Source organism: Triturus cristatus, chromosome 7, assembly GCF_964204655.1.
Source record: "Triturus cristatus chromosome 7, aTriCri1.1, whole genome shotgun sequence".
Classification (NCBI taxonomy): Eukaryota; Metazoa; Chordata; class Amphibia; order Caudata; family Salamandridae; genus Triturus; species Triturus cristatus.
The window spans coordinates 1,026,482,758-1,026,495,685 of NC_140590.1; positions in this window are offsets into that span (position 1 = coordinate 1,026,482,758).

Below are 12,928 nucleotides of genomic sequence, written 5' to 3' on the forward strand. Positions count from 1 at the left end.
AAACCGTTTATTGCAATCTCAAGAATATACAAGTATGGGCCTACAACCTTCCGGCCGGCCGCTAGAATGGCAGGAGCATATGACATACGTTCAAAAAACACTTGGCGTTGCAGAGAAGCAAAATCAGGAGGTATCAACGTCGTGGGCCACATCGCTCTGACCCCACAATACGGTTTCATTTTATACAAACAACACGAAAAAACCACACCCGCAAGGCAACCCGCAATCGAAAGTAACAGCACGTGCTCCCCGAATGGGGGACCCCCGCCATCCACAGGAGTCTAAAGAGGGGAAGGGGAACAGATCGAGGACTGGGGGAACTCTGTGCCCGGGGCTAGGGAAAGGAGTCAACTAAGGGGACGGGGCTGGTGAGGCAGCAGGCAGCAGTGGTGGCGCGCAGATACCCCCGCGGTAGGCGTTCCAGGGGCCCCATACTTTCACCCATGCCCCAGGCTTACCCCTCGCCACATACACCACCTTTTCTCGGAACATGCACCAATCCATGTGTTCTTTCCAGGCCGGCACCGCCCGGGGCCTCTGGGATCCCCACAATTGAGCAATGTCACGCTTAGCTATCATATATCCCAGAGTCACCCATCGCGTCTGCGGAACCGAGTAGTCAGTTGGTTCCCACACATTCAGCAGGCATCTCCTCGCTTCAGGCAGCAGCGCGACATGCGTAACCACTCGCAGGACCTCATGCACACCACGCCAGAATCGCTCCACCTTCGGGCATTCCCACAAAATATGCAAAAAAGTCGCCAAAGCACCATACCCACGCTTACACAACCCATCCTCAGCATAGCCCATACGCAGAAGCCTTGGCCCCGTCATGTAAACCCGATGGAGTACCTTAAGCTGGACGAAGCGAAGGCGAGCCGGTATGGCCACCTCCTTCGGAGAGGCCACCGCGGAAATCCAGTCCTCGTCATCCAACTCCAGCCCATCGGCAACCCAAGCCTCGCGGAGGCCAGTCAGCAAGCCCGAGCGGTCATTAATCAATTTTTTGTAAATAAGGGAGATCGTGCTGTCCGGAACGTGGCCATCCAGCACTCTATCCTCCAGGGGGGAAGACTCCGGGATGGAGGCGACGTCTGAGAAGACGGAGCCCAGTGCGTGACGGACCTGCAAGTACCGAAAGTATTCAATGCCCTGCAGCTGAAACTCCGTCTGCAGCGTCTCGAATGTTTTAAAGCCCCCCCTCGTCCAGAGATCCCCCACTTTACTGATGCCTATCGTGTCCCACTTCTCGAAGCCCTTCGAGGTCCACAGGGAGCCCAATCGCTCAGACGCGTACAACGGTGATGCCCGGGTCAAACGGTCCTTCCACCCCATAGCTGCATTAGCCGCGTGTCATACTCGCACCATGACACGCGTAGGTCCCGTCAGGCGGGGGTCGGGCGCGCCAGAGTAGAGCGCTCGATTATAGTCGCCACCAGGCAGGAGCATCTTGTCCATTTCAAATGCCGGGTTTAAGGCGGGCCCGTAAAGGCCATGATTAATTGCAGCTAGCTGGGAGGCCCAGTAATACCGTTTAATATCCGGGAGGGCAATCCCCCCGTCGTACCATGGGAGCGTCAACTTCGCCAGGGCAATACGCGGCCTCCCGTCCCAGAACAGGCGGCGCTGTAGACTCTCCACCTCACGAAAGTAGCGCGCCGGGACTAAATCCATAGTGTTCTGGAGAGCGTACAGGAAGCGTGGCAACGACACCATCTTAAACAATGCCGCCCGGCCGAGCGGCGAAAGCGGCAGGCGCCGCCAGCGCGCGACGTCCTCCTTCAAGCGCTGGAGGGGGGGAAGCAAATTCCGCTCGTAGCGGGCCTCCGGGTCCAGAGTAATATAAACACCCAGGTACCGAAACCCCTGAGAGGCAATCTGGATCGGGCAGCCCCGCGGGAGGACGGGAGCCTCCCCGGATAGCACATACACACATGATTTAGCCCAGTTGATGACAAGGCCTGAGTTGCGGCCGAATGAGCGCAAAACATCAACCAGGACAATCAGTGATTTACGCGGGGAGGCTAGGTACAAAAGGATATCGTCAGCGTATAGGGACACGCGGTCCTCATACTCGGGGGTCCAACGGAGACCACGGATGGAAGGGTGCCACCGCAGCCACTCCGCCAGGGGTTCCAAGGCCAACGCGAACAGGAGCGGCGACAAGGGGCAGCCCTGTCGCGTGCCCCGTCCCAGCTCGAATGGGACCGATACTCTTCCATTCACCACCACCTGCGCCAATGGGCCCGAATACAACAATTTGACCCAGCTGATGAACCCCGGGCCAAATCCAAACTTCGCCAGCATCGCCCAGATGTATGGCCACTCGAGCGTGTCAAACGCCATGGTGGCGTCTAAGGACGCCAATATGGCCGGCTCCCGCACAAACGGGACACGCGCGAGCACCCCGTGCAAGCGCCGCAGATTGAGGGCCGTGCTACGATGGGGAATAAAGCCGGACTGGTCTTGGTGGACCAGATCGCCCACCACGCCGACCAGCCGGTTGGCTAGCACCTTGGCGAGGATTTTGGGCTCCGCATTCAAGAGCGAGATAGGCCGATAGGATGTAACCCGGTCTCGGGGTCTCCCTTCCTTGTGAATCACCACGATTGTAGCCAGACGCTGGTCCGGCGGGAGGGAGCCCAGCGAGTGGGCCGCCAGGAACATCGCGCGGAGGTGGGGTGCCAGTACATCCGGTCGCAGCTTATACAACTCGATAGGGATGCCGCTCGGGCCCATGGCCTTGCCGGATGCGACCGAGCGTATGGCGAGGGCAATTTCGTCGGAGGTAGGAGCGGCATCTAACGACACCCTGTCCTCCACCGAAAGGGACGGCAGCGCGATATCCCTAAGCAGGGCATGGGAATCCTCCTCCGAGCAAGGAGAAACCGGGGAATACACCTCGCGGAAATAATCCGCGAAACAAGAGACAATGTCTTCTGGCTCGGTGACACGCACACCATCCATCCTCTCAATCAGCGGGACCACACGACTCGCTCTCTCCTTTTTATCCAACCATGCAAGCAGTTTACCAGCCTTATCACCCACATCATACAGTCGCCCCTGTTGCTCTCTACAGAGGCCCCTGGCCGCCTCCGTGACGAGGGCCCTGTAGGCCGCCTGCTTAAGTTGTAGGACATGTAGTGCAGCATCCGTCACCCCACCCTCTAGAGCACCCTCCAATTCAGCGATTTCGGCCTCCACCCGGGTCACCTCCTCCTGCTCGCGCCTCCGGGCATGGGAGATAAAGGAGAGGGCTTCCCCTCTAAGAACTGTCTTGAAGGCTTCCCACAGGGAGATAGCCGAAGGGACGGACCCCACATTCTCATCGAAATACCGCTGCAAGGATTTAATCAAATCAGCGCGAATGGTGGGGTCGCGCAGGTACCAGGCATTGATTGGAGCCACCCTGCCCTCCCCCCTCGGGAAGACATCAACGTGCAACAGGAGCGGGGAATGATCTGAAATACCCCGCGCCAAATGGCGCACCTCTCCTACCCTCCCAACATAGGCCGCAGGGACAAGGACATAATCAAGCCGTGAGAGGCTACCATGGGCACCCGAGTGGAAAGTGTACTGCAGCTGCGTGGGATGTTTTAATCGCCAGCAGTCCACCAATCCCAGTGTATCTAAGAAGCCGGACAGCCACGCCTGCGCCCGGGGGAGGTCCCTAGGGGGGTGACGATCCACGGTCCCAGAAACCACCGCATTGAAGTCCCCCCCAACCACCAGAAGCCCCCCCGGAAGGTCAAGGAGGAGGCGCCCTAGGTCTGCAAAAGTGGTAGACTGTAACCCCGGTGGGACGTATACTGATACAAAGACAACTACTTTGCCCTCCATTCTCCCCACTAAGACAAGGTAGCGTCCCCTCTCATCATGGCGCACCTCGTCTATTTCCAACGGGAGCGAGTTCTTCACCATGATGCCCACCCCCCGTGAGCCCGACGTGAAGCCCGAGTGGGCCACCAAGCGATAGCCACGCCGATTCATGGCACAAAAGGAATTACCAATAAGGTGTGTCTCCTGCAGAAAGACCACATCTGGCGAAAGTCGTTTCAAATACTGCAGGACCACACCTCGCTTGATCCTATCCCCCAGTCCATTAACGTTCCAGGACAATAAAGTCAGGTCCCTACCCCCCATCACCTACAGAAGCCATCATTCGTCCCCCCGAGAGCACCTTAAAAACACCAATACAATAAAGGGTTTGCCTTGCGGTAAAAACGAACAACACCCCACCCCAACCCACCCATCCCAACAGAACTTCCCCCTCCCTGCACCCCTGCATGAGCCCAAACAGCCCCCCCAAAGTGCAGTGTGCCTGTCGCCCCATGAATGATTAAACTAACTAGTCCCCCAGAGGAGGAGGGAGAGCCCCCAAGAGACCCCGTACCACCTCCACAGGAGGGGAACTTGACGAACAGTCAAAAGTGACGATAATGTTGTCCAGAGCGAGGCCTGCTATTAGTCCCTCAGTCCTGATCCGGCGAGCCCTCCCCTCCAACCGCGCCCCCCCCACCCCCCCGGCCCCGATCCCCGGGCAAGGAGTCCAACCAGTCCCCGGCCGCTTCGGGACGATCAAAAAAGTGCGTGCGGCCATCCACCTCCACCCGCAACTTAGCTGGAAAAAGCATCGCATACTTGAGGTTCAGGTCCCGTAGACGACGTTTGACTCCGATAAAGCTCAGTCTCTGCTTCTGGACCGCTGGGGTGAAATCAGGATAGAAGTTTACGTCCATATTGTCAAGTCTGACCGGTCCTTGTTGCCTAGAAGTCTGCAGGATAGCGTCTCTGTCCCGAAAGTTGAAAATCCGGGCAATGAGAGGCCTCGGAGGGGCTCCGGCCTTAGGTCTTCCTCCAGGAACCCTGTGGGCACGTTCCACCGCAAAGAATTTACTCAGCCCCCGGGGCTGGAGATGGGTGAGAATCAGGTCCTCCACAAACAGGTCCGCCGCCGCCTCCTCACGTCCCTCCGGCACCCCTACAATGCGGACATTGTTCCTCCGGGCCCGACCCTCGGAATCCTCCAGTCGACGATCCATCAGGGCACTCGCCTGGCCAAGCCGGCGCACCTCCTTTTGGAGGGCCGCCACGTCCGCTGTAAGGCCCGAGGTGGTGTGGGCCAAAGAATCGACCCGGTCATTGGTCTTGGATAAATCGGCCCTCACCAGGCCAACATCCACGTGGACCGAGTCAATCTTCTGCGCCAGTGTGTCAAAGCGCTGGTCCACCGAGGCCTTCATCTCGGCGATAGCGCCCATGACATCTCGCAGGGTCAGATCAGCGGGCAGAACAGGAGCATCAGTCGGGCCCTCAGGGGACCTACGCGGCACCTCGGGAGATCCCTTCTGGAGGGTGTAGCGGTCCATGTTGTTGGACTGTTGGGCTGCGCCACGGCGGGTCGATTTCACCTTTGCCCGGTCGCCATCTTGTTTTGTGGACATGGTGTCAGTCCCCAAGTCGTGCCAATCACCTCGGAAAAGGCCGACAAACCAGTTCACGGGCTCCGGGGGGGGCAACCACAGGTCCGCAGGACGGATCACAGCCGGCGGGCCAGCAGGGCACCCCAACGAGGCCACACCACCGCACAACGCCCCGCAACCCAACCTCGCCTACGCAGCAAGGAGGGTGCAAAAGCGAAAGTGAAAGTGCGGGGTACGCGAGTCGCCCAGCCCTGCCCGCCGCTGTTGATCACTTTGTCTCCGGGTCGCCCCGCAACTCCAATCCGGGGGGCCGGCGTGGAGAAGGCCGCAAACCTCAATCGGTGCTCCCGCCGGTGTCCGAGGTCCAATTTGGAAGCGGAAAACGGGTGACACCTCAGCTCGGGCTCACCAACACAGTCCCCTCATCTAGGACAGGATATTTTCAGGATTTATGTAGGAGGTCACGGAGGTCCTCGGGAGCCTCGCACCTACGCGGCCATCTTGGTTGCGCGCTAGGCTCCTCCTCCCCCGAGTCCACATCTTTGATCATCTATTTATTTCCTGAAAATAAAATAAAGTGATTTCCCACAAAAGGTGAGGGACATTGAACATGTTTAAGATGCAGACTGGGATCTGCAGTTTAATAGCTAAGAAAGCACAGTGGGTAATGTGTTTGTAAAACCATTCATCTTTCTGAGGCTCACAAACGCAGCATGCACTAACAATACTCCAAGTACAGTGCAACAAAATTACAAAAATCACTATCTAATGCAATGTATACCAACTGAAATGGTGTGCATCTTTCCTTTCTTATTTGCCTCTCAGCAACGCAATGCCTTTTGACTCTCTTGAAACAATGTACGCAGCTCACTTCATTCTCCATCGCCAAACACTGTCCTTTTATCACATCAACAAACACACATTACTTAAATTGAGCATTTGGTAGCCTACGTTTGGCACCAGCAATCATTTTTGGGACCAGGGCTTATTCTTCATCATGTAACTATGACCAGTGTAAGAAAGAAAAAGGCAGACAAGGAGGGAAACACTGACAAATGGAGAAAGGGAGGAAGGCGGGATGAAAAGACCCTGCAAGTTTGAGATAACGAAACATGAAGTGTAGAGTGGTAGAACAAACAGGCATTAGATGAAAAGGTGAAACCAATACTGAACTTCTTTGGTATTGAGCAACCCCGTATTCAACAATGCCGACCAAAAGCTCTTAAAAGAAAATGTATTCCTTGCAACTTATATTTTAGACTCTAGATTACACACACATATATATCATATTTTTCTTTTATGTTGGTCTGTCTCTTCCAATGCAGAGCAAATGATGAGAGTCCACTTATTCAATTATTTTGCCTATGCTAAGGGCCTCTCTTTCACTCACTGTTCTTTTATTCAAGAGACCATGAACAGAGTCTGACACGTCCATCCTTTTGTCCATGGTAAGAGTCTAAGGGCCACCTGTATCAATATTAGGAATAGATATTACCTAATTGCGATTTTCTGCGAATCGCAATTAGGTAATCGCTATTCCTAATGTATGAAACTCCAAGAGTTTCATTTGGCGATTCCTAGGGGGTCGCAAATCAGCGTACCTCATTAATATTAACGAGTTAGGTCGCACTTTGAGACCCCCTAGGAATCGCTAAAATCACGGGGATGGTGGTCTGCTAGGGTCAGCAGACCACCTTGTCCTTGATTGCTTTTCAAAAAAGCAAACTTTTTTTTTTAAATGCATCCCATTTTCCTTAAAGGAAAACGGGATGCATTTAAAAGAAAAAAAGTAAAAGTTTTTTTTTTCATTTTTTAAGAGCAGGCAGTGGTCCGCAAAACCACTGCCTGCTCTTAAAAAACTTTTTTTCCACCATTCCCAACGGGGAAGGGGTCCCTTGGGGACACCTTCCCATTTGCGAATGGTTTGCCACCAACTTGAAGTTGGTGGTAAAATGCAAATGTTTTGCCACCGCATTCATGGTCAAAACATTTATACATACCGCTGTGATTCGGTATTTGGAAGGGATGCCATAAACACGCTCCTTCCAAATACCAAATCGCAAACCCATTTTGCGATTCGGTTACAGGTTACTGAATCACAAGGGTAAGATACATAGGAAAAGTCTTTTTTGCATTTGCATACGGGCCGATTCTGCTAATTGGTTCATACTTGTGGCCAAATGAGTCTGTGTCTTTTTTTCATTATAATTGGGAGGCACTTTTCTTGAAACCCAATTTCAATACTAATTCCTCGCTTAACATTATCCATTATTACTTCTCAAATGATTATTTAATCCTACCAATTTCAATTATGTAAATATCTATCATCAGCTCAAGTACTGAAAGGAAAAGAATCAACGATATTGTGTCATCTTTATTGCTCCATATACAAATATAGCCCAAAGAAATTTAAGACAGCACTGCTTATTTACATTTTCATCATATTTTTCTATCAAGTAACATTTAGTAAATGGCATATGTACAAAAATATTACAAAAACGAAAATACTATCCCAGATATACCTGTTCATAAACACAAGACTACTAAGTAAATCCTAGTAAAGGAGGCACAAAAACACAAAGCACCATAACATTAACACTTTAGTCCATCACAATTTGTAATTCTTTCCAGTAGTTTCCAGCTGTTTTTCAACAATAATTGACTTTGTACCAAAAGTTTTGGATCATCATTTGCTGCCGTTCTCAGAGTATGCATAGATTCTGGCTGTTACTATCATCCATATTTCATATTTTTCGAAGAGCTTTCATTTATATATGATGCGTCTGCTGTGACAGAATTAATCTCAACATCTCTTATTGATTCTCCGTCTAACTATATAAAAATATTCCTAACAGGTGGAGTATGTAGTATTTAGTCCGGGGACTCTTGTGCCACCTCGTTTTTATTTTGCATCACCGGTATGCTTCTTAGTTACTTTTGTAATGCAACGGAAAATATGAAATCCAGTTCAAGATGTTATTTTTGTTCATTTGCTCTGATTTATTCTCTATTGAGCTGGAGATTAATCCATGGACTATCTGTGTTCTTTCTTAATGTTGCTGGACTCTTTTGAAAGGTGTATAGTGCTCACTTGGCTCTCCAGTCTCCTAATGAGTGGACTAACCATAGATGAAGATGCCTAAATGTTATTATATAGAGAAAGATGATAACAACTTTAAAAAAAATGTATGGTCCTAAATTTGTATGGATTACATTTCTATATGAAGCAATAAAGATGAGAAGATGTTTTTGATTATCTTCCTTTTACCCACGAACGATCAGGAGGTATGGTCTAGGGGAGATTCATGGATCTGAAGAGGAGTGTCAGCAGACCAGTAAGTGAGATGCAGTGGATGCAGTCCTGACCAATATTACTGGCACTACAAAATATAAATGTCTTTTTTTACTGTGGGTTCAGATTCCCCAGTTAATACTATTAAGTGGGTCGCACACCGCTCGTCATACTAGCAAGTAGCCCCATAGGATTCTGGACAATGAAGTAGCAGCGGCGAGTACACCTATGCTACGAGTGTTAAATAAATGCCATCCCTGGACACGTGTTTCGAGGTAGTTGCCTCTCGTCAGCAGGGAGCAGGTCTGTATGTGGGGTGCCGGTAGACTGCCAAATATACAAGGTTAAATACCTTTCACGGCGCGCGGGTGCGGGATCCTGACTCGTCAGCCGTTTAGCTCGAGGGAGCTTTAAAGTCAACCATTAAGTGGGTCGCTCGTCATACTAGCAAGTAGCCCCATAGGATTCTGGACAATGAAGTAGCAGCGGCGAGTACACCTATGCTACGAGTGTTAAATAAATGCCATCCCTGGACACGTGCATACTTCTGTGCATAAACCAGTATTAAAGCGTTGTTAATTTCAATGTTTATACTTTGTTCAAAATAATGTGGTTCTATTAACTTGACATGAGTGACGCTTTAGGCCTACTCGTGTTTTCAGAAAGCACATTTTTAATGTGTGTGGTTTGCAGAGCCTGATACCGTCTTCATCTTCCTCTTCCCTGCACAGCAGAGCTCAGATATGACCTTCATTGTTTAATTAATAGCACTAAATTCACATAGATCAACTGTCTTGCTCCCACTTTAACATTTATAAAATGTAATCTGCGATGTTCCTAGAGTGAACGGATTTTACAACTGTATAAAAACTAAAGGCGGCTTCCTTAGGCCGAATGGAGGTGCTGTTTATATTCTGAATCTGGTATTGTTTTCTGTGTAAGGGATAGTACAGTGTATTCATTGTATTGAGGACAAATTACCATGTGATGTCTTTTCTGTTCAATTATTGGGTAGTTCAGTGTTACTTTTTCTGTCAGACTACAGGGACTCCAAAGTTTATCCGTCTAGAAAAGTATAAAGGGTCATAATTTTGGGGCTAACCCAGGATTTATTTCCCGAACTCTTTGTCAGCAGACCCCATGTTGGTCTGTTTAACAATCTGAATCTGGATTATTTTTCCATATTTATTCTCTCAAGCCATTAATGAGCAGCCCTTTCAGCTCCTTGATTCTCATTTGCCTGGAGATGCACTATATTTGGCACTGGCTATTGAATAGAATAGGGTTTAGTATCCGCTGCCAATGTTATTTTACATATATTTGCATTGTGAAAATGTTCGTATGATGTGACTAACCAATACCTTTTGCCTGCTGTATTGATTCTAAATTTTAATAAACCTTCATGATGTGTACTTTGTACCTTGTCTTGTGTGGATTTTCCAATGTGCTTCCTCTGAGTTTACATGATGTGTGCTTAAGGGTCTCATCTTTAAAGACTCACACATCACCCCAATCCATCAGTTGGCCATTTTAATGTAAAAAGTGTCAACATAATCATAAAGTTCTCCCACAATTATCCTCCAGATAACTAATCTAACTCTGTCCCCTATGGCCCTACTCTGAGTTAGGAACAGTTCCTTAGCAGACAAAAGGATGTTAATCTAGCCACTTTAAGGGTCTATCAGCAAAACCAGGCCACTACACAAACACCAACTGGCTGCTCACTTACTACATCGCTATTGGCTGAAATGTGTCCTGTACCATACTTGCCCTTGTGACATGATCACCACTCTCGTTTAGTAGAACTAAGTGTCAGAAAAGAGGACTATGGGTTAAGCAAAAGCATGCGGTTCTGTGATTTATGAAGGATAGACAGTTCTCTTCAAAGAACATAAACCTGTGAACATTTGTATGCCATTCAAGATCCTTCCTGATGGTGACAAACTGCAAAGCTTTGATGGCGACAGCATCAACACTAAATAGCTCCATCTCTTACATTATTTCAATATTCAAAAAATGTAAAGTAGGTTATTGTCAAGACCATGTGGAGATGTCAACCTCACAATAAGTATTAGCTTTGGAACCATGTTTGACTAGCAGAAGAACAAAATGATGGCCCACTGAATATCCACTCGACATAGAGTGGTGTCATAGAAAATCAGAGTCACAGTAGTGAAAGTCAAAATTAAACTCTGAGTAATCATTTTTGATGTGCTAAGAGTGAAACAGCATTTTTATTGCTAATTTTCACTATGAAGTTCACAGTGCGCACATTTTTGTTAAGCAGATGGGGAAGATTTTGCATGGTAGATGTTATCTAGTAGTGAGCCGACTGGTTGCCTTCTCTGTTCACAAAGAAATGTTTTGGGGCGTTTTTTTATATGCAAAATATAATTAATTAGTAGTAATAATTTTACACTGGTAAATTCTGTTTTGACAGGTTCTACTCACTGCTTTATGAGGGAGGAGACAAAAGAGTCTGCACCGCACAGTATATTTAAACTTGGAAATGATAAATTGCAAAAAAAGTGTAAAGTTACTATTAGATGCAGTAGTACGTTTAACATAAGTAAATCTATTAAAAAGAAAAACATTTAATAGAGAATAGTGAGGGGAGATCTTTAATAAATCCTTTTCCTTTTCTGCGCCAACTCTTCTTCTGCAACGTCGAGACCCTGTAAGGTTGGGATACTCTAGACTATGATTAAAAGGGCTGTCCTAGGCTTAGCACACAGCCACATGTTTAAATGATGTGTACACTCATACGTGCATGCTTAAGCTGTCTGCCCCAGATATGAAACACTTTGTATAAAGTGGTTTCTTTCTACAAGCATACATCCCCAGATTGCCTGCTATCTCAGAAAACGTTTTCTCACCATACTCATAAAACCCTGCATGATAAGTTGACCTTAACTAACTTCTGCTTGATTCCTCTCCTTTCTTTTCTTCAGAGTGATGCTCTTCCTACCTTAAATCCTCTCCATGCCTTCTATTTCTGAGCATTAATCTTATGTCCTTCTGCTTTAATCTCTCTTATTTTAATTCTGCAATTGGCTGAAACCTAATTTCATAGATTGCAACTACTCCTCTTTAAAACCCTATCCCTGTATCCTGACATTACATAATCTCCCCCAGGCTATCTCACCAACCATTCAACTGAAACCAAATAGGCCCCACTAATGAGCACACCTAAGTAGTATTATGTAATCTGTCACAAAGCAACTGGAGTAAATGCATTGATTGTTTTTCTTGAGACCATATGACTAATCACAATAACCAATAATACCATTTGAGTAACTTTGGGTTCCAGAGTAGTGTGCTACTCACTGTAAAGTGCTTCAATACCTCATAAGGGGTAGTAAGCACTATATACATTCAATTACAATTAGGAATTAAGATACCTGCAACACCATCTCAGGCCTTGCTCTTATCATTGATAAAACAGGAGTCCTATGCCTCATATAAAGGGTTGGATTGTTTGGCACACTGTTCTATTCTTTGTTCACCCAGCCCCTTGTTAGTGTGGGCCAAGAAATAGTTTGTAGTAACATGTATTCTGGCGCTCCTCTGGGAGCAAATCGAGGGTACCCTAAAATGTTATACATCCAAAAATGTACCTCAACTGGTCCTCCCATGAATTACTGGGTTTGAGATGGTGTTAAACCTCAATTTCATGAGGTAATGTGTCCCCACATTAAGGCACCACCCAAAACATCAAAATCAATCAGAATTCAGGTCATTAAAAATTCCAATTTAAGAATAATTTGGGCCCACTCAATAACTGAGTCCTTGTTCAATGAAAAGTCATAGGCCCTGATCACGATGTCGGTCGGAGTTGCCTCTGACACCGTTGCGGATTGGGAACTAACCGACCTCAGGTCGGCGGTTCCGACCGCATTATTCGGATGCGACTACACATGGTGCGGTCGTAAACATCAATTTTTCAATGGGAGCTTGAGCGGAAGGCTAAAACTGCCCACAGCGCAAGCTCCTATCGAAAAATGTACGTTTTTAAATGGTGACTGCCACAAGGTGCAGGGATGTTGATGGTGCCCCCCAAGACTACATGCGTGGGGCCAGTGGGAAAGAGGCCCTGCTAGGGGTCAGCACTGTCGCTCTCCGACAGCCTTTCCATATCGGAAAGGCAGACATGGAAACCGACATCATAATCCCGACGGCAGAAACGACTTCCTTAAGGGATTATGAGGAATTT